At 42.3% G+C, this 18,982-nt stretch overlaps 1 long non-coding RNA gene across 1 annotated transcript in view; it reads right to left on the reverse strand.

Moving 5' to 3' along the window:
• Positions 1-17,648, reverse strand: part of LOC114671448 (uncharacterized) — a 47,801-nt gene extending 30,153 nt beyond the window's left edge. Inside the window, exons 1-2 of the long non-coding RNA XR_013401920.1 lie at positions 17,366-17,648; positions 10,688-11,663 (exon numbers count right to left, since the gene is read on the reverse strand). This is a non-coding gene — a long non-coding RNA (uncharacterized LOC114671448). The remainder of the gene's footprint in view (positions 1-10,687; positions 11,664-17,365) is intronic.
• Between the last annotated feature and the right edge of the window lie 1,334 nt (positions 17,649-18,982).

An 18,982-nucleotide genomic window follows, 5' to 3' on the forward strand; every position in this document is an offset into this window, starting at 1 on the left:
TTCTCCTTTTAATTCTCATTATACTTTCTATATTAGACAGCTATGATCAGTATAAAAGTTTATATGCAAAGTGTTTTTGAATTGCATCTTTTATTAACATAAAAATCCCTTTCCATCCTTTTTTTTTTTTCTCTTTTTATGAGACAAAGTCTCACTCTGTTGCCAGGCTGGAGTGCAGTGGCACAGTCTCAGCTCACTGCAACCTCTGCCTCCCAGGTTCAAGCGATTCTTCTGTCTCAGCCTCCCGAGTAGCCGGAACCACAGGCGTGCTCCACCACACCCAGCTAATTTTTGTATTTTTTAGTAGAGACGGGGTTTCACCCTGTTGGCCAGGATGGTCTCGATCTCTTGACCTCGTAATTCACCCACCTCAGCCTCTCAAAGTGCTGGTATTACAGGCGTGAGCCACTGCGCCCAGCCCTTTCCATCCTTTTAATGACTTTTGCCTTAAATTTATTTTGATGCCAGTATTGCACAATACTTAAAATTCAAAGTAGACTGTATCAAAGTAGAGTGCATATATATATGTATGTATATATGCACACCCATGTGTACATTTTGGCTCATATATCTTTGCCCATCTTTACTGGTAACTTCTTTGTGCTTTTGGTGGGTCTCTTATGAATGAAATAGAGCTGAATTTTTATTTTTTTTAACCCAGTGTGAAATTCTATCTTCCAACAAGGCAATTTATCCAGTTTGCATTTACTATGGATGTATTTTTGTGTGCTTCCTATTTTCTGGGTTTTGAAAAATTGCCTTATTTTCCTTTTCTAACTGTTGAATTGCTAAAGTGTTTTGATATGGAACTTGACCAGTTTTATCTACAGCTTTATGAAAGTGCTAGGTCCTCTATCTATTTTCATAACTTAATTTTTTTACAAGTATGTATACAAATTCCATCTTTCTCTTTTGATATAAAGAACCAAATAGCAATAGCCTCCTCTTTTTTCCAGACAAGGTCTTTGTCACTCTTTTATTTTCTTATTTTCTCCACCTACCATACTCCTTGCCTGCCCAGGTTCCATGGAAATGCTCTGATTTTTCCTTCAAGACTGACCTTTCTTTATTGAGAACCCCTCCTTAAAAACTGTATTAATGGTATCACTACATTATCGAAAGTTACTTATTTAACAATTAGATGGGTTTCTTCGTTTATCCTGTTTCTTTTATATTCCATCTCCCCTTTTGTGAGGTTTTCATTCTGATTTATTTTTCATTCTGCTCTACTACCTCCTTGAATAATCTTTTCTTATGAGAATAACTGTGGAATACTTTCTGAGCTCTTAAATATTTGAAAATAACTGGGCCTTCCACGTAAAGAATAATTAGACTGGGAATAAAATTCCAAGGTTGCCATTTTTTCCTTAGAACCTTGTAAAAATCACTGGCCTTTCATTTTGTGTTGCAACTGAGAAGCTTAATGAAAATTTGATTTCTTTCCTTCTAAACTATCTCTTTTCTACTAACTGAAATCAAGTAGGATTGTCTCTCTACACTGGAAATGCAGGCTATGACCAGGTGGGATGTTTCTTTCAATAATTCTCACTGGAGACTTTTTTTCATGGACATTGCAGCTCCTGGGTCTCTCCCTTATATTATTACAATCTTTTCTTTGATACATTTTCATGGCCTTTTATCTTTCATATTTTACGTGGTAAGAGAATTTCTCCACTTACTCTTCTATATCCTTAGTTTGGTTTTGAACACTGCCTACCCTGCCCTACACTCGCTCTATTGAGACTTTATCCTACTTGTACTAGGTCCCGTTCATGGGTGTGTTTTGGTGACCAAGAAGCTTGTACACATGATTAATCAGTTTCCTCACTTGCCTCAGTGGGCAACTGAACTGATCCCTATAGGCACCAATGTAGACTTCATCTGCAATTTTGTAAATCAAGGGGCAGTCTTGCCTGGCAGTGAGGCGGGTGGCTACAGGGTTCATCTGTGAGGCCACCCTCCACTCAGAACTTCTATACTGAACTTGGGGAGTTGGGAGAGATAGGCCAGGAGAAAGCTTGCCTTTCTGATGTGTAGGTGGGCTGGGAAGAGGGCATCAGGATCTTTTGCTAGGGAACAATAATAAGTGTGTTTGAGGCAGTTGTGTAATCAAAGTCTCAGCTCCACCTGGTTTGCTACCTATCCTAAGTTAAGAAAGTAGATGGGGTAAATGTTTTCATCTGCAGTTTTTATGTAGGTGTTTCATAGAATTCTGGAGGCTTTTTTCCTATTGCCAACCACAACCATCCCAGCCATTCCTCCGGCTTCCAGTGAAGAGGTTTAGGTGCCTGGGACCACCTAGAGCTGGAATCGTGAGAGGACAGCGTGAAGACGTTGCGCTAGGGCTATGCCGTATTGTCCCTTTGCTCTTCCATGTATTTGCTCACTGAAACTATGGTTAGTGGAAGCAACTGCCCTTCTTTTCCTTCTGACCCCCTTAACAAATCCTCGCAATGGACTGCTATGACAAAGCCCTACCCCCCTTCTTTTACTTAGCAAAAACTCTGGGCATTAACATCAAGATTGTTAGTCTCTAGTATGGGACATGGAGACTGTTCTCAAACTGAACCTCTCCCTCTCCTCCATTGCCCCCTCCACTGCCCCAACCTTGGTAAAAGGCTTGGTTCTCCTGGACTGGAGGTTGTCTTGGGGGCTAAGCTCTTATCTCTTAGGCACCTCTTTTATTTATGGAACACATTTACTGTTTTACATCATTCATTTCTTCATTGAGCAAGTGATGGACACTTTCCATCAGATGACAAATGGCCAGGGCATGTGCTGCAGTACTCCAGTTCCGTACCCCTGGCAGACATCACTAATCAATCGTGGTTTATTTGATCTGACTCAAAACGCAGCCTTGGCTATATTCGTTTTCTTTTTTTTTTTCTTTTTTATTTTTTATTAGACTGTATTCATTTTCTATTACTGAGATAACTACCACAAACCTAATGTAAACCACATAAATGTATTAGCTACAGCTCTGTGAGTTTAAAGTCTAATACAGATCTCATCTGGTTAAAATCTAGGTGTTGACAGGGCTGTGCTCCCATCTAGAGACTCCAGGGGAAATTCCCTGCTTACTCTAGCTATTGGCAGAATTGAATTCCATGCTGTTGTAAGTCTGAAGTCACCATTTCCTTGTTGGTTCTTAGCTGGTGGCTGCCTTTCTCACCCAGAGGTCTCTCTCTGGTCCCTGCACATAACCCCCTACAGCTCAGCATCGGAGGGTGGAGTCTGTCTCATGCTGCCATCTCTCTGACCTCCTCTTTTACCTCCTCTCCCACTTTTAAGGACTCATGTGATTACATTGGTCTACCTGAATAATCCAAGAAAGCTCTCCCCATCTCCAAGTCCTTATCCTTAAGAACGTCTGCAAAGTCCTTTTTGCTATGTCAGGTAACGTAGTCACAAGGTCCAGCTTGTGGACAGCTGGGAGCCATTATCCTGCCTACCACACACCAATGGCAGATCCTTTTCAATGTGCACTGCAGGGGTCACTGCAAATTGAATGATGCTGGAACTTGAAATGAAATCTACCAGACATATTTTGAATATATAAATGAGTATGTCCAACTCATCTCTATATGAAGATTGTTCTTAGAGTAAATTATAAGATTGACACTTCCAGGAAAGAAGACAGTAATTAGCTGGCCCTTGTCACCACTACACAGTGTCTTTCTGGGTTAAATCTGAGCCTCCTTGACTGTTGCCACCCCAACTGGGAGCATCTGACTCCCACAGCATCAGCTGCAGCTGCCAAGCTCCACTGACATCACTCGACTCCAGCCACTTAAGGATTCTGAGGCCACAGCTACCTGACATCAAAATAACCCATCCCATTCAAAAATAATCAGCAAAACAATTAAAAACAAAGCAGCTGTTTGAGCAAGTGTGGTTTTTTATCCTTTAACTGGTTGTTTTATCCACTGACAGCCTAGAAAGCGCCTTCACAAAGAAGGATGCGAGTTATTTAAATAATGGATCTTTTTTGTGCTGAGAATGACTTCATGGATAAGGGTAATTGACGCCTCCATGGGTCTTGGATAGGCAAGGATTTAATTAAGAAGCCAGCTGATGGGGTTAACAAATCCCCCTCTCACTTTGGAACACTGATGCATGGAATAAATTGTATTCTTAACCAGCTTCCAAATTAACCATTTCCTTCACTTCCCCTCTTTGTCAGTGTTGGTGCATTTTTGCTTGTATTTTTAGAGGTTACTCCCAGCAGTGCTATCACTTGGGCCTTAATGGGTTATCTATCTATGAAGAGATAATTTATGATCATTATAAATCTGCATACAAGTTTATGTCTTTAACTGATTTATTGTTTAACAAAATAAAACCAGCACATTGGTTTAAACAAATCAAAAACTTCTGCAAGAGTTTTAATAAAGGCAATAAATTCCTGCTTCATTCCTTCCTCCTCAACCTTTGCTCCAGAGGCAGCACTGTTTAATGTTTTCTCCCTGATGATTATCCCTTATGTCTAAATATTATGCATATACCACTCAGCTCTGATTTATCAACTTTTTATTTGCTGGTGGCTTTCTGCTATAATGTAGCTCAGAATATCATTGCCATCCACTTCCCTTCATCCAACAGTGTCAAATTATTACTTTTGGTCCCTTTCACAAGCATGAACCTCCCAATAACCTCTTCTATCCCTAATTCAATCTCCTAATTCTGTCTCAGCTTCTGCTTCCCAGCTAGCACACTGCTACCAGGAGGATCTGAGGAAGCAGGTGGTAAGATGAGCTTTGTGTAAGATCATTCAAAGCATAAAGATCTCAGTCCTCCCACAAGTTAAACTGGTAAATTTAACAAACTTCCAATTAAAATATCAATAGGTGGTTTTATGAAGCTACGAAAGTTGATACTGAAGTTCATGTGGCAAATTAAACATGCAAGAATAGCTAGGAAACTAAGGATAAAGAAAAATACCATGATGAGATCTTGCCCTTCCAGGTGTGAATACATGCTAGAAGGCCTCCATAAGTGAAACAGTGGAGGACTGGGGCATGAATAAACAGCCAGACAGGTGGAATCAAACTAAAAGTCCAGAAGTAGACCCAAGTGTATGTGAAAATGTAGTGTATGTTAGATAGTATTTGGAAAAACCAGAGTAAAAATGAACTTTTAAATAAACAGCACTACGGCAATGAGGGAGACACTTGGGAAAAGTTCAAATTAGATCCATACCTCACACCATATGCAAGAAGAAACTCTAAATGGATCAGAGATCTCAGTGCAAATCTTGAAGCTACACACATATTACATATAAACATGGGGAATTCTTCAACTTTAGTATAGGGAAAGGCTTTCTAACTATGACACAAATTGTAAAAGCAATCACAGTAAAGATTGTTGTGTTTGACTCCATAAATATAAAAAAATCTTTTGCACAGCAAAATCATCATAAATAAAGTCAAAACATAAATGATAATTAGTAGGAAATATTCATAATGTATATCAAGACAAAGTATAATAGTCCTAATATAAATAATTCTTTAAAATTAAGAGGAAAGTGACCAAAAGCCTGATAGATAAATGGGCAAAAGATACAATTTACAAAAAGATACAAAAATGACCCACAGAAATGAGAATGCTTTCATTCTTATAAAAGAGAAATGCAAATTAAAACCACACTGACACTTTGGGAGGCTGAGGCGAGCAAATCACGAGGTCAGGAGTTTGAGACCAGCCTGGCCAACACGGTGAAACCCCGTCTCTACTAAAAATACAAAAATTAGCCAGGTGTGGTGGCGGTCACTTGTAATCCCAGTTACTTGGGAGGCTGAGGCAGGAGAATCGCTTGAACTAGGAAGGCAGAGGCTGCAGTGAGCAGAGATCACACCATTGCCCTCCAGCCTGGGCAACAGAGTGAGACTCCATCTGAAAAAAAAAAAACTACACTGATACAGCATCGCAAGTGTATGCATATGTCCAAACTCATCAAAATGTTTACATTAAATACATGCATTTTTATGTCAAACATACCTCAATAGAGCTTATAAAAGAAAGCAAAATTTTCCTCGAAAATAAAAAGTAATTAAAACTCCTTAACTAATGGAAAAATAATCACAATCACGCATTGGAAGCTCAACATGGAAACGTTCCTAATGACCTCCAAATTCAGCCATAAAATGTCACAACTCTACAGAAAGATATTTAGGAATACCTAAGAAAAAGGAGAAATACCATTTAGAGATTTAAAGATTTTATGTTATAAATATGTCCACTATTCCTCTGCTGATCTGTAGATTCAACACAACAGTAAGTGAAATGCAGCAATAAAAATCTAGCATGAATTGACACTGGGCCCCATGGAATGATTTTTCTGATAAATTTAGAGATTTTTTATGTTGTCTAAAGGGACTGAAAAGGGAGAAATCCAACATTTTGGTAAAACAGCAATATTCATACAGTGAGAACTAAGGTTAAATTAGAAAGAGATAGGTAGCCAGTTAGAGAATTAGAAGTGGTATCCCGTAATCCTAAATGCATCACTAGAATGAATATTTGCCGGGGGCAGGGGTGGGAACCACTTTTTTATTGGGGAGTAAAACAAATTGATTACCTATGCAAAGGCTAAAAAGAAAATTGTCAAACCACTTTCTTCAAAGCACGTGGCTAACACCCTGCAGCTCATCAATAGAAAAGTGGAAATCTTGCCAGACATAAAGAGGAAGAGATAAATGCTTAGTAATAAGTTTAACAAATTATGTGCAAAGCCTCTACGTAGCTTCAAGCTACAAAATGTTGCTGTAAGAAATTGAAGATCTAAATAAATGAAGATATATACAGCCCCCAAAATAAAAATAAAGAAGACTACATAAGATTTCCATTCCTCATACATCAGAGTGGCAAAGATTTACAAGTATGACAACACATTATATTGGCAAAACTGTGAGGAAACAGGCTCTCTCTGATATTGGTAATCAGAATGAAAATTGGTACAACCTTTATGGAAGGGAAGTTGGCAATATCCAACAAAACTACAAATGTGTTTACCTTTTGAACTATAAATCTAAGCCAAGATGATTCTTTACAGCACTGCTTGTAATAGCCAAATATTACAGCCTACATGCCCACACCTAAGACTGTGGATTAATAAACTATGGTACATCCACATAGCAGAGTACCATGAGACTGTACAAAAGAATCAAAGATTTCCATACAAAGAGCTGGAAGGATTTCCAGAAGGATTATTAAGTTTAAGAAAAAAAGGTGAACTTTAAAAGAGGCCAAGGGAAAGGGGGTAATAAAATACATATGTATTAGATCATTTGTGTAAAGTAACACGGGAAGGAACCAGGAACTGTTGGCATTGGTCACCTCCAGAGAATGGGATGAAAAGGATAGGGAAGGGCGTGGGCCTTCCTGAGTTTAGTTCTGACTATTAAAACCATATTAATGTTTCATATGCTTAAAATCATTAGAAATGGGAAAACAACTACCAATAAAATACAAACAGCAACAAATCAACTTCATTATTATGTGATTTCAAATGAATACCACCACCACACTGAAGGATGAGGAAAAAGGACACACCCAAATACCATGTGAACACAGTACTTTAACTGTCCTTAGGCTGGCAACAGAAAGAAGAGTAAACAGATACTGAACTCTAGCTGGAAGGTTAGTTTTTCTCAGTGGTATGAGTTAGCACTTTGGAGACTACTCTCTATACATTAGCATTGAGGAAATAAGTCAATATATTGTGCATCTTGGGAAACGTATTTCTCAAATTCTGAGAAGGAAATTATAAATAAGGAGATTGGGAAAGTTTAGAGTGAACTCTGAAGTCATGTATTGGACGTATCAGGTTACATGATATTTAAAATAGATAAATAGGGAGGTAGATAGATGGCTGAATAGATAGATGATACATAGATATTGATATAAATATTTATTTTGTTCTGTCTTCTGCTGAGAGCCTAGGAACAGTGATACCAAGTGGTAACAAGCAAGCCTTCCAGCAAGATCTTGGTTTCTAGACACTAAAAAAAAAAAAGAAAAAGAAAGGGGGGGGAGGGAAAAAGAGGAGAGGAGCGGAAGGGAGGGGAGGATAGAGGGGAGAAGAGAAAACAGGGCTTCTTAGAGAAATGGCTGGTTTCAGATCTGAAGGTAGAAAACTTCAACACAGCCTGTCACATCCTGCTGTGCCTGGAGGCCTGGAGGTAAGAATGTGTGCTAAGAACGATGAAAACCTATCAAAGGACATGAGGCCATCTTGTCTGTTCCACTAGCCAAATCTGGGACAATGTAAGCATCAAAACAAATAGAGACAAAATACTGATACAAACAAACAAAGGGAAAAAGAAAAACATCTCCTTCTTACGGTGGAATACCAACTAACACGGGTACATGGAATCATGAAATCAGAAAGCCACCATTTGGCAACCACCATGATAAACTCTGGTTCAGGACATGAGCAGTGAATTAATAACCGTGCGTCACTCACTGTAGCGATGGTCCAGATACACTGCCTAACCTAATGAGAGAGAAGATAACTCATAGAACAGCCACCAGAACAAGAAGGCTCTTCCATTGGGAAAACCCAAATTGGAAGACAGCTGAGGGCTGAGGGCTGAGGGCTGATCAGGGAAGAGATTTATTTGTTCCCTGTCCTCTTTGGTTTCCCTTGAGCCCTGTCACTGTCAGGCACATTGGATAAGATGCCCAGCACGGGTCTGATGGAGCTGCGGGAGGGGATATACCCACGAGCTACGAGACTAGTAGAATTGTTTTGCTGTTTTCAAGGACAGCCTAGGTAGCAAGCTGGCACAGAGCAAGTCAGGGTTCTTCTGAAAGCCAGTGGGTCTGTTGAGCTGAAGCAGTCCCCAGATGATTCTCCTCCTTGGAAATTGTTGGAGGGATTCATTAGCATCAACAACCCAGCCTCTTCAAATGCCTGCGATTCTAATTCCCAAACCACAGGCTTTGAGTCTCTGCGTGCACAATCTGCTGTGACTTACAGCATTTTTCTTACATTGCATGTTCCTTGTCACTGTTCAAATGAAACATCACTGCAAGGTTAGCCTCCCTGTCCCTGTCCCTGTCCCTGGCAGACCTCCTGAATGACACTAAGAAGCATAATGACATTCTTCCAGACCTGGCTAAATCATTTTAATCACATAAACCATAAGCACCCCTGCTGCTAATCCAAGCTCAGGGCTTCCCAGTTTCTGAAGTCAGCCTAGTAGGGAATTCAATTAATGATCCACCCTAGCGGAATACTTACTCATTTGTTACAACTGGGAAAAGAGATTCGCAGCAGACGCAGCAGAGAGAAACGGGCATTGCCAGTTACCATGCAACCCCTTTGTGTCTCATAACCAGTAGCACTGCCTCTTAGAGGAAGGATGGCGGTTTTGTTTTGGTTCATTTGTCAAATCAAAATTTCCATTTTCTTGTCTAGTCACTGGTTACCATCTGTTTAGCAAAAGGACTATGAAAACTCTACTTCTATGTTTAGCTTCTTGGAATGTTTGTGTGTCTACTTAAAGAGTTTTCCTTCTTACGATTTTTAGAGAAGTAAACCCATATTCAACGTGCATGACAGCAGCACTTTCTTTCTAGACAGAAAAAAAAGTAATTCAGGCCAGCCACCGTGGCTCATGCCTGTAATCCCAGCACTTTGAGAGGCCAAGGCAGGCAGATCATCTGAGATCAGGAGTTTGAGAACAGCCTGGCCAACATGACAAAACCCCATCTCTACTGAAAATACAAGAATTAGCTGGGTGTGGTGGTGCACACCTGTAATCCCAGCTACTCAGGAGGCTGAGGCAGGAGAATTGCTTGAACCTGGGAGTAGGAAGTTGCAGTGAGCCAAGATCATGCCACTGTACTCCAGGCTGAGCAATAGAGCAAGACTCCATCTCACCAAAAAAAAAGAAAAGAAAAAAAGAAATAATTCAAAACTTAAAATTGTTCTTTTCATTTCACTTGAATATAGTTTAGACATAGTGTTCAAATAGATTTTCTTTTATTTAGTGTTCTGAAGTCCTTTCTCTCAATACTTCCTTAAACTGCCAGTTTTACAAGTTATGTTTCTTTCAGAAAAATTAAAAATGCTATTTTTTCCTCTTTTTTCTAAATGAATATATAAATGTCTTGGAAGAGTTGTGTAACCATATTGCAGAAAACATGGAAAATAGAAAATATTATTCACAGCCCCAGTGTCAGAAAACAAATGTTTAGTATTTGTTAGAACTACTTTGCCCCCGTCTGTTGTTTGCCTTTTGAATTTTGCAGTTTTTATAGTCACAATTTTTTTTACTTTTATTTATTTAGATATCATTTTTAAGCTCAGAAAGCATTTGAGAAAAATGTGAGGCATAATAAAATCATAAAGAGTTTACTTAAGAAGCAATTCCTGAATTAGAGAACACCAGACTAAAAAAGATTTAGTGTTCCAGTGGCAAATTGCCTGGGGCAAGTATTTATGGGGTAAATATGGAAGCAAAATAAAGAAATTATTTGATGGGTTTGCAATTACAAAATTGCCTTTTTTTAAGTATCTTGATGGAAAATCACAAAATCATATGTTAGTTGGATGTTTATCATACATTAGTTGGCTGCGGTTATGTTTTAGTTCTAATCAAGCATTTATCAGAAATGACGCAAGTTTTGTTTTACTTACACTTGCAATTTAAGCAAAATTGAAGATATTTGTAAGACCTACCTGATTTTGTTTGTTCAGAAATTTTTCAGGCCTGAGTCTTCATTTTAATTTTTTTCTTTTAACATTTCTCCTCACCTCGGTCTTTCCTTCAGCAAGCCGAGAGTGTGACCAAATGGCACAGCTTTCCTCTCGCTTAGCACTATTGATGCACTTGTTGGGACGAAGAGTCAGGAAGATGTTACCGTTATCAAAAGATATGCTGGGGTTCAAAGTCATCTCACTGCCAGGAATTACATGATTGGTGTTGGTTTCCTCAAGTTGTCTGAGCCGGATGGCAATCATTTGATGTTCAAATGGCTGCTGGGGAGCATTTAAAACCCTTGGGAGCATATGATACACCAGGGGTAAACCCAATAGCCATACAGAGAATAATTGCGGAGGACTGAAAAACTTCCTCTGAGCAGATTTCCTGGAGTCAAGATTTAACCAGTTGAATAAATCAGCAGAAGAGGCAATGCTTTTCTGATTAAGAAAAAAAATTCGGCCAGGCACAGTGGCCCACGCCTGTAATCCTAGCACTTTGGGAGGCCAAGGCGGGTGGATCACGAGGTCAGTAGTTCGACACCAGCCTGGCCAACATAGTGAAACCCCGTCTCTACTAAAAATACAAAAATTAGCTGGGTGCAGTGGTGGGCGCCTGTAATCCCAGCTACTCGGGAGGCTGAGGCAGGTGAATCCCTTGAACCAGGAAGGCGGAGTTTGTAATGAGTGGAGATCGCACCACTGCACTCCAGCCTGAGCAACAGAGCAAGACTCCATCTAAAAAAAGAAAAAAGTTCATATTTTTTCATTAAGATCTTTTAGATATAGGGCAACAATTTCTAATTTATTAACATAGCAACAACTTTTTTCATCATAGCACAAACTTGTTGCTTATTAAGTTGTTAAGGTATCAAGAATTTCTGTTTTGGAGTACTGTTGAGGCTAAATTGTTCATTTCAGATGGCATTGCTTGATCGGAATTCAAAGTATTGTTCTACGAAAACAAAAGAAAAACAAAGGTTAACATTTGAAGCAAATTACGGTCTTTCTTATCTGCCAAAAGGCAGCTAGTCAAGATTTTAGATTTGAGATTGAAGCATCTTTAGATAGTGGAATAAAGACGGCAGTTGAATGTTTCCCATGTTGATGAAAAGAGTGAAACTCTGTAAAATAATTGAAATTCTGAGCCAAATATGAGTGACTAACGGCCCGTGACACAGCCCTCAGAAAATGCTGAGAACATGTGCCCAAGGTGGTCAGGGTAGAGCTTGGTTTTATACATTTTAGGGAGACGTGAGACGTCAATCAAATACTTGTAAGATTTACATTGCTTCCATCTGGAAAGGCAGTTAGATTGGCAATGTGAGACGTCAATCAAATACTTGTAAGATTTACATTGCTTCCATCTGGAAAGGCAGTTAGATTGGCAATTGGTTGAAAGAGTTATTATCAAAGACCTGGAATCAATAGAAAGGAATATCTGGGTTATGATGATAAGGGGCTGTGGAGACCAAAGTTTCATCATGCAGATGAAGCCTCCAGATAGCAGGCTTAAGAGAGAATAGATTGTGAATGTTCCTTATCAGACTTAGGATCTGTGTTGATGTTAATACTGATCAGCTTTTCCCGAATTCCAGAAGGGAGGAGAGTATAATGAGGCAGGTTCAACACCCCTTTTGTGTCATGGCCTGAACCAACTTTGGAATGCCCTTGGCCATGGCGAGAGGTCCACTCAGATGATTGGGGGGCCTTACAATTTTATTTTGGCTTCCAATAGATTTAGTTAAATTCACAGAGAGATAAAACCTCAAAGAAAATGAGCAGGACTATACTTTGATAACAGGTGCACTATAGTTTTCTACTGAAATGCAATCTTTTTTAGAGTTACTCCCATTTTTACCAAAAGTAATCAGTTAATTCTCTGTGATGCTGGTACCCCTCCACCCACACATTCCCAATGGCCTTCATAAACAGTGTGTCCTCAGGTCTTCCCATGGAACAGGGAACATCACACTCCAGTGAAGTCTTCTGGCCCCTGCCAACCCAAGGGGAACTCTGAAGAGAAGACTGCCCATTAGAATCGTCTTAGACTGGGCAGAAATTGATCAGTCATGGTATCCCCAGCATACTCAATCATTGGCTGTGGGCCATCCAGGAAGAATATGGCTTCTCCAACACTGAGGCGGGTCTTGAAGATGCTGACAGCTGGAGTCCATCTGCTAACTGCACTTCAATGGCAAGATTTTTCTTGAAGGAAGACTAAAGCAACACACCTCCAGAGTTGCTACATCTCTGGTGTGATTAGAGGTGTTCTCATAATTATCTATATTCTTGTTGTAGTTTTTATGTCCTCTCAAAGGATGTGTATTACTTGTATATTCAGAAAACCTAAACATGTATTTTATAAAAATTAACTGATCAGTTTGGCATGTTTCCTACCATACTTTGCAGTCATTGGTGATCTTAGAGAAGATAGAGTTGCAAGAATTGAGGGAAGATTAAAGGAAATAAGGGAGTTGCTAGGTATCAATTCCCTGATTGGCAACATAACTATGCATTACTTCCTCAAAGAGTTTTTATGCTGACCACATGAGACATCTGTGTTATCTTCCAGGGCCATGACTGACACGTGGTAGGTTTGCAGTGTGGGGTCACAGCACTCAGGCACCAAAACAGGAGGGGGCTTGGGCACTGGGGAGGTGTATTAGGTCTTTCTCTCATTGCTATAAAGAAACACTTGAGACTGGGTAATTTATGAAGAAAAGAGGTTTAATTGGCTCACAGTTCTGCAGGCTGTCAAGAAGCATAATGCTGGCACCTGCTTGGCTTCTGGGGAGGCCTCAGGAAACTTACAATCATGGCAGAAGGTGAAGGAGGAGCTGGCATATCACATAGCTGGAGTAGGAGCAAGAGAGAGGAGGAAGATGCCACACGTTTTAAAACAATCAGATCTTGTGAGAACTCACTATCATGAGGACAGTACCAAGAGAAACCATTCATGAGAAATCCACCCCCAAAATCCAATCACTTCCCACTAGGCCCCACCTCTACCACTGGGGATTAACAATTCAACATGAGATTCGGACAGGACATGTATCCCAACCATATCAGGAGGAGTCATTTACCACAATAGGAGGAGGAGCTGAAAGGGCAGTTCGTGAGAAATTGAGATCAGATGAGGGCTGATCTCTGCAGAAGACTCTGGGAAGATGGAAAGAAGCTACTGAAAATAATTCTCATGACCCTGGAACAAAATTTCCTCACTTTGCTTCATCTCTCGGGAGGGCTCGCCTGCGCGGTATCCTGCTGGTGAAGCCTCTTCTGTGCTAATTACTGCGCTTCCTGCTCTCCCTGGGAAGGGGCATTACTCATTTCTACCTTCATTCTATGACCAGGGAAACCAAGGGAGAAGTGCCAAGTTATGTACCTAAGAACACACGTTAAAGAAGCTCCTGTGTTTCTTCTATGGCAACGTGGACAATGCTAGTTTTTCTTGGGTACATAAATGGAAAATGAAAGCTGTGGGTTTTGCTTTTGCTTTTGTTTTTCTTTTGCAAGTAGGAATCTGAATGCCAAATTCAGCATCTCAGATTATTTTCCTCCTGTTAGATATATTTTTAAATTTATTTTTAGGTATCTTGTTTTACACGATGAGTTTTAACACTTAAGATGCCTTAAAGCTAGTGGAAGTAGAAGTGTAATTCTCAAACTAAAAAAACAAAAATCTGTCTTATGGAACAAATATGAAGATTAATGAGTTAATATTTATACAAAACTTTGAGAACATTGGCAAGTAGTATTTTAAAATACAAAGTCATGACCAGGAGTATCCTAATATCCTCTTCCATTCTAGAAGCTGGGGAGTTCCTGTTTACTTATTAATTCCCAGTTAAGAAAAGCATGGTTTACATCTGTCACACTTCTCTAAGTTCCAAAATTAAGCTTCCTTGGGGTCCTTCCAGTGTCTTCAAAAGACACAATAATGGGGGAAACAGCAATCCAGGTCTTAGTATATTTTGTTCCTCATCCAGGCCTTGCTGTTGCCCGCCCACAGAACCTTCACCCACACTCCTCTCCTCAGGTCTCTCTCTCTTCATCCCCAGTGACTGGGTTGGAGAGTGGATTTGAACTAGCTGAAGGTGACAAGTCCTGGGACTACCTGATGAAAGCCACAGACCTTCTTCCCCAGTAATGTGACACACAACATTGTCACAGGTAGCAACTATGTTAGGTCAGTATTGTGTAGGCAGTAAAAATTTACCAAGACATTTGTAGGTAAAGAAAGGCAGATTTGAGGTGGGCAGATCAGTTGAAGCCAAAAGTTCAAGACCAGGCTGGTCAACATGGCGAAACCCTGTCTCTACTAAAAAATACATAAATTAGTCAGGCCTGGTGGTGCACGCCTGTAGTCCCAACTACTTGGGAGGCTGAGGCACAAGAACTGCTTGAACCCAGGAGGTGGAGATTGCAGTGAGCTGAGATCACACCACTGCACTCCAGCCTGGGTGACACAGCAAGACTCTTTAAAAAACAAAAAACAAAAAACGCAGATTTACTAGGAAAAGTAAGTACAGAAATACACTGCAATGGTACAAGGGGCAAATTAGCAAGAGGGGAGCAGACTGCAAAGAGACAAAGCCTTGCTGGAGATTTTGTAGGCTGGTGCTTGTGCTGTGTGCTGGGGAGGGCTTTGTCCAGTGCTGGTAACATCAGGGTTGCGGTGAGCTAACTTGCACTTTTTTTTTTTTTTTAAATAGAGTCGCACTCTGTCATCCAGGCTGGAGTGCAGTGATGCGATCTCCACTCACTGCAACCTTCACCTCCCAGGTTCAAGTGATTCTCCTGCCTCAGCCTCCCAAGTAGCTGGGATTACAGGCATGTACCAACACGCCCAGCTAATTTTTTGTATTTTTAGTAGAGATGGGGTTTTGCCATATTGGTCAGACTGGTCTTGATCTCCTAGCCTTATAACTTGCATTTTTCTATCACCCAAGGGTCTGGTGATAAGTTAGGAGCAGAAAACAACTGAGTTATTTGTGCCATAGGGCCACGTGTCCTGGACCATGAAGAAGGGCAGATTTACAGCCTACCTGCTTTCTCTTTTTGCTTTCCCTTGGTCCCGGCAGTCTGACTCCTTTTGCCTAATTAGAGCTCCACAGACATTTCATGTCCAATGTCAGGAACTTGTGGAACAAGGAAAGCCCACTCTAGAATCCTTGCTAAAGGACCCCAGGTAACCTCTTAGGTCTCTGCCAACTCTTAAATGTAGTCATCCAAGATGAAGGTGCCTCTTTGGAGGAGGAAATCAAATGTGGATGCATCAAGCTACCAGCTGCCCCTAAAGAGCAGCCTGCCGTTCGGGCGCAGTGACTCACGCCTGTAATCCCAGCACTTTGGGAGGCCGAGGCAGGCGGATCACAAGGTCAGGAGATCGAGACCATCCTGGCTAACACGGTGAAACCCCGTCCCTACTAAAAATACAAAAAATTAGCCGGGCGTGGTGGCGGGCGCCTGTAGTCCCAGCTACTGGGGAGGCTGAGGCAGGAGAATGGTGTGAACCCGGGAGGCGGAGCTTGCAGTGAGCCAAGATCCCGCCACTGTACTCCAGGCTGGGCAACAGGGGGAGACTCCATCTCCAAAAAAGAACAAAAAAAAAGAGCAGCCTACCCTTCTCACACCTCTCCTGGGTGTCGTTCAAGTGAGATTTGTAGGGAAGAGGGCACAATGCCGGGAAAGGCTGTGGGGCTCGGCCTGCTGCCAGGCATGCTTCGCGTTCCTCTCTGAGACCACAAGTATTCCCATGTTTTGAAATTGTAATTCCTTTTTCCTGGTGTGAGCTTGACTTTTTCCCCTCTACATTATGCCCACCTAGCACTCTATTCACTTTGATTTCGTAGCTAAGGCTTTCTGGTAGTCACTACCCCTGGTTCTATTCTTGAGTCCTTAACTAACTCCACGAATCCAAAGGACACTCATCAGAGGTAGGTCTTAGCTGATCATTCTACACCATTCGTCCTGTAAAGCAATGTAATTCCTTTAATGCAGCTCACACAGGGACTCCTTGACTCACAGAGGGACCGTAGCTGATCAGACACTCTGGTGCCAAAGCAGAAACACTAGTGTCTCAAGGCTGTGTCCCAGGTTGAAGTCCCCCGAGATGTGTTCTCCTGACCTCCTTTTTAGGCAAGACGGCTGACCCACTCCTGGCCTTTGGTGCTTCCAGTTTTCTTGTCCCGCCCTCGGTGGTTCAGAGACCTCACAGATCCACCCCACGGTGCCTCTGCTTTCAGGAGCCCTGATGGGCAGTGCTCCTCTCGATGGGGCTGGGGTCATGCCCTGGGCAGACCTGACTCTGAATCCGTTGAAGTTGCAACAGTGCAAATTCTTTGGGTTACAAATAACAAAAACCCAACTCAAGTATAAGCAAAAAGGGGGACGTATTTAAAGAATCATGAAGTGTCTCAATAACTCAACAGTAAGAATCCATCTAGGCTTCAGGCATCAATGAATCTCAAGAAAGCTGGAGGCAGGGTGCTCTCAGGAGCCTCTCTCCCCTCCCACCACCCCACCCAGCTCCCTTCCCTTCTTTAGCCCACGTGGCGGAAACCGCAGTTTTGTGTTAAAACTTCAGACACCTAAAGGAGGCTGACTTTCTCAATTCCAAGTTCCAAAGCCCCACAAAGCACTCTTGCCCACCTTGGGTCCAGTGATCCAGGTGACTGATGATCCAGCCCACAGCATCGGCAGTGGGGTCATAGGGTCCTCTCACAGCAGCTGTCCTGGGGAGCCAGAAAAGACACAGAGGACAGTGAGTGAAGTTCCCAAACACGGGTAGAAAGGTGCTGGGTGTGAAGACCTCCTCCTCCTCCTTCTTCCTCCTTCCTCCTCATCCTCCCTCCTTCTCTTCCCTCCTCCTCTTCTGTCCTCCTCCCTCCTTCTCCCTCCTCTCTCCTCCTCCTTCCCCCTTCTCCCCCTCCCTCCTTCTCCCTCCTCTTTATCCCTCCTCCCCCTTCTCCCTCCTCTTTATCCCTCCTCCCACCTCCTCTCCTCCCTCCTCACACTCCTCCCTCCTCCTCTTTTCTCTTCATCCTCCTCCTTCTTCCTCCTCCTCCCTCCCTCTCCTCCCTCCTCCTCTTCTTCCTCCTCCCTCCTTCTCCCTCCTCTCCCTTCTCCTCCCTCTTTCTCTCCCCTCCTCCCTCCTTCTCCCCTCCTCATCCTCCTGCCTCCTTCCCCTCCTTCTCCCTCTTCATACTGTTCCCTCCTACTACTTCCTCCTCCTCCCTCCTTCCCCTTCCTCTCTCCTCCTCCTCTCTCCTCCTCCTTTTCCCTCCTCCTTCCTTCCCCCTCTCCCTCACCCCTCTTCCCTCCTCATCCCTCCGCCCCCTTCTCCTCCCTCCTCCCCCTCCCCTTCCTTCTTCTTCCTCCTCCCCTTCTTCTCCTCCTACCTCCTCTTCTTTCCCTGCCCTCCTCCCTCCTCCTCCCTCTTCCTCCTCCCTCCTCTTCCTCCCTCCTCCTCCACCAAGGCCCATTCCTATTCCCCCAGCTCCCAGCTCTCCCCTGGAAGCAGAATTTTAGCAAAGATCATCAAAATGAAGGAATTCACAAAGTCAGTGAAGGAAACAACATGAAAGGACACCCTGAGATGCTGAGGCCCATGGAGGCTTCCTTGTACCTTTCCACACTGAGCAGGCCACACAGTTCTTATTGTCCTAGTTACCACCCCAGTGCACACCGGCCAAAGTCCCTCCTAGCACCTTTCCATGCTGAGCAGACCACACAGTTCTTATTGTCCCAGTTACCACCCCAGTGCACACTGGCCAAAGTCCATCCTGTACCTCTGACCATCTCCATGAGCAGCCAAAGGGCCCTCCCCTAAAAATGGAAAAATGTGTTTTCTGCCACTCTGGCTTCTGCTCTAGAAAATGAAGTTCTTGGTTGGGTGCAGTGGCTCACGCTTGTAATCCCAGTACTTTGGGAGGCCGAGGCAGGTGGATCACAAAGTCAGGAGATCGAGACCATCCTGGCTAACACAGTGAAACCCCGTCTCTACTAAAAATACAAAAAATTAGCCAGGCGTGGTGGCGGGGACCTGTAGTCCCAGCTACTCAGGAGGCTGTGGCAGGAGAAGTGAGCTGAGATCGTGCCACTGCATTCCAGCCTGGGCAACAGAGCGAGATTCCATCAAAAAAAAGAAAAAGAAAGAAAGAAGGAGGAGGAGGAGGAGGAGGAGAAAAAAGAAGTTCTTTCGACCTTAAGGCAGTTTACATTTTCTCTGAGCAAAACGATTTCTGTATCCAGCCCGTCTTCAGTCTT

Source organism: Macaca mulatta, chromosome 12, assembly GCF_049350105.2.
Source record: "Macaca mulatta isolate MMU2019108-1 chromosome 12, T2T-MMU8v2.0, whole genome shotgun sequence".
Taxonomy (NCBI): domain Eukaryota; kingdom Metazoa; phylum Chordata; class Mammalia; order Primates; family Cercopithecidae; genus Macaca; species Macaca mulatta.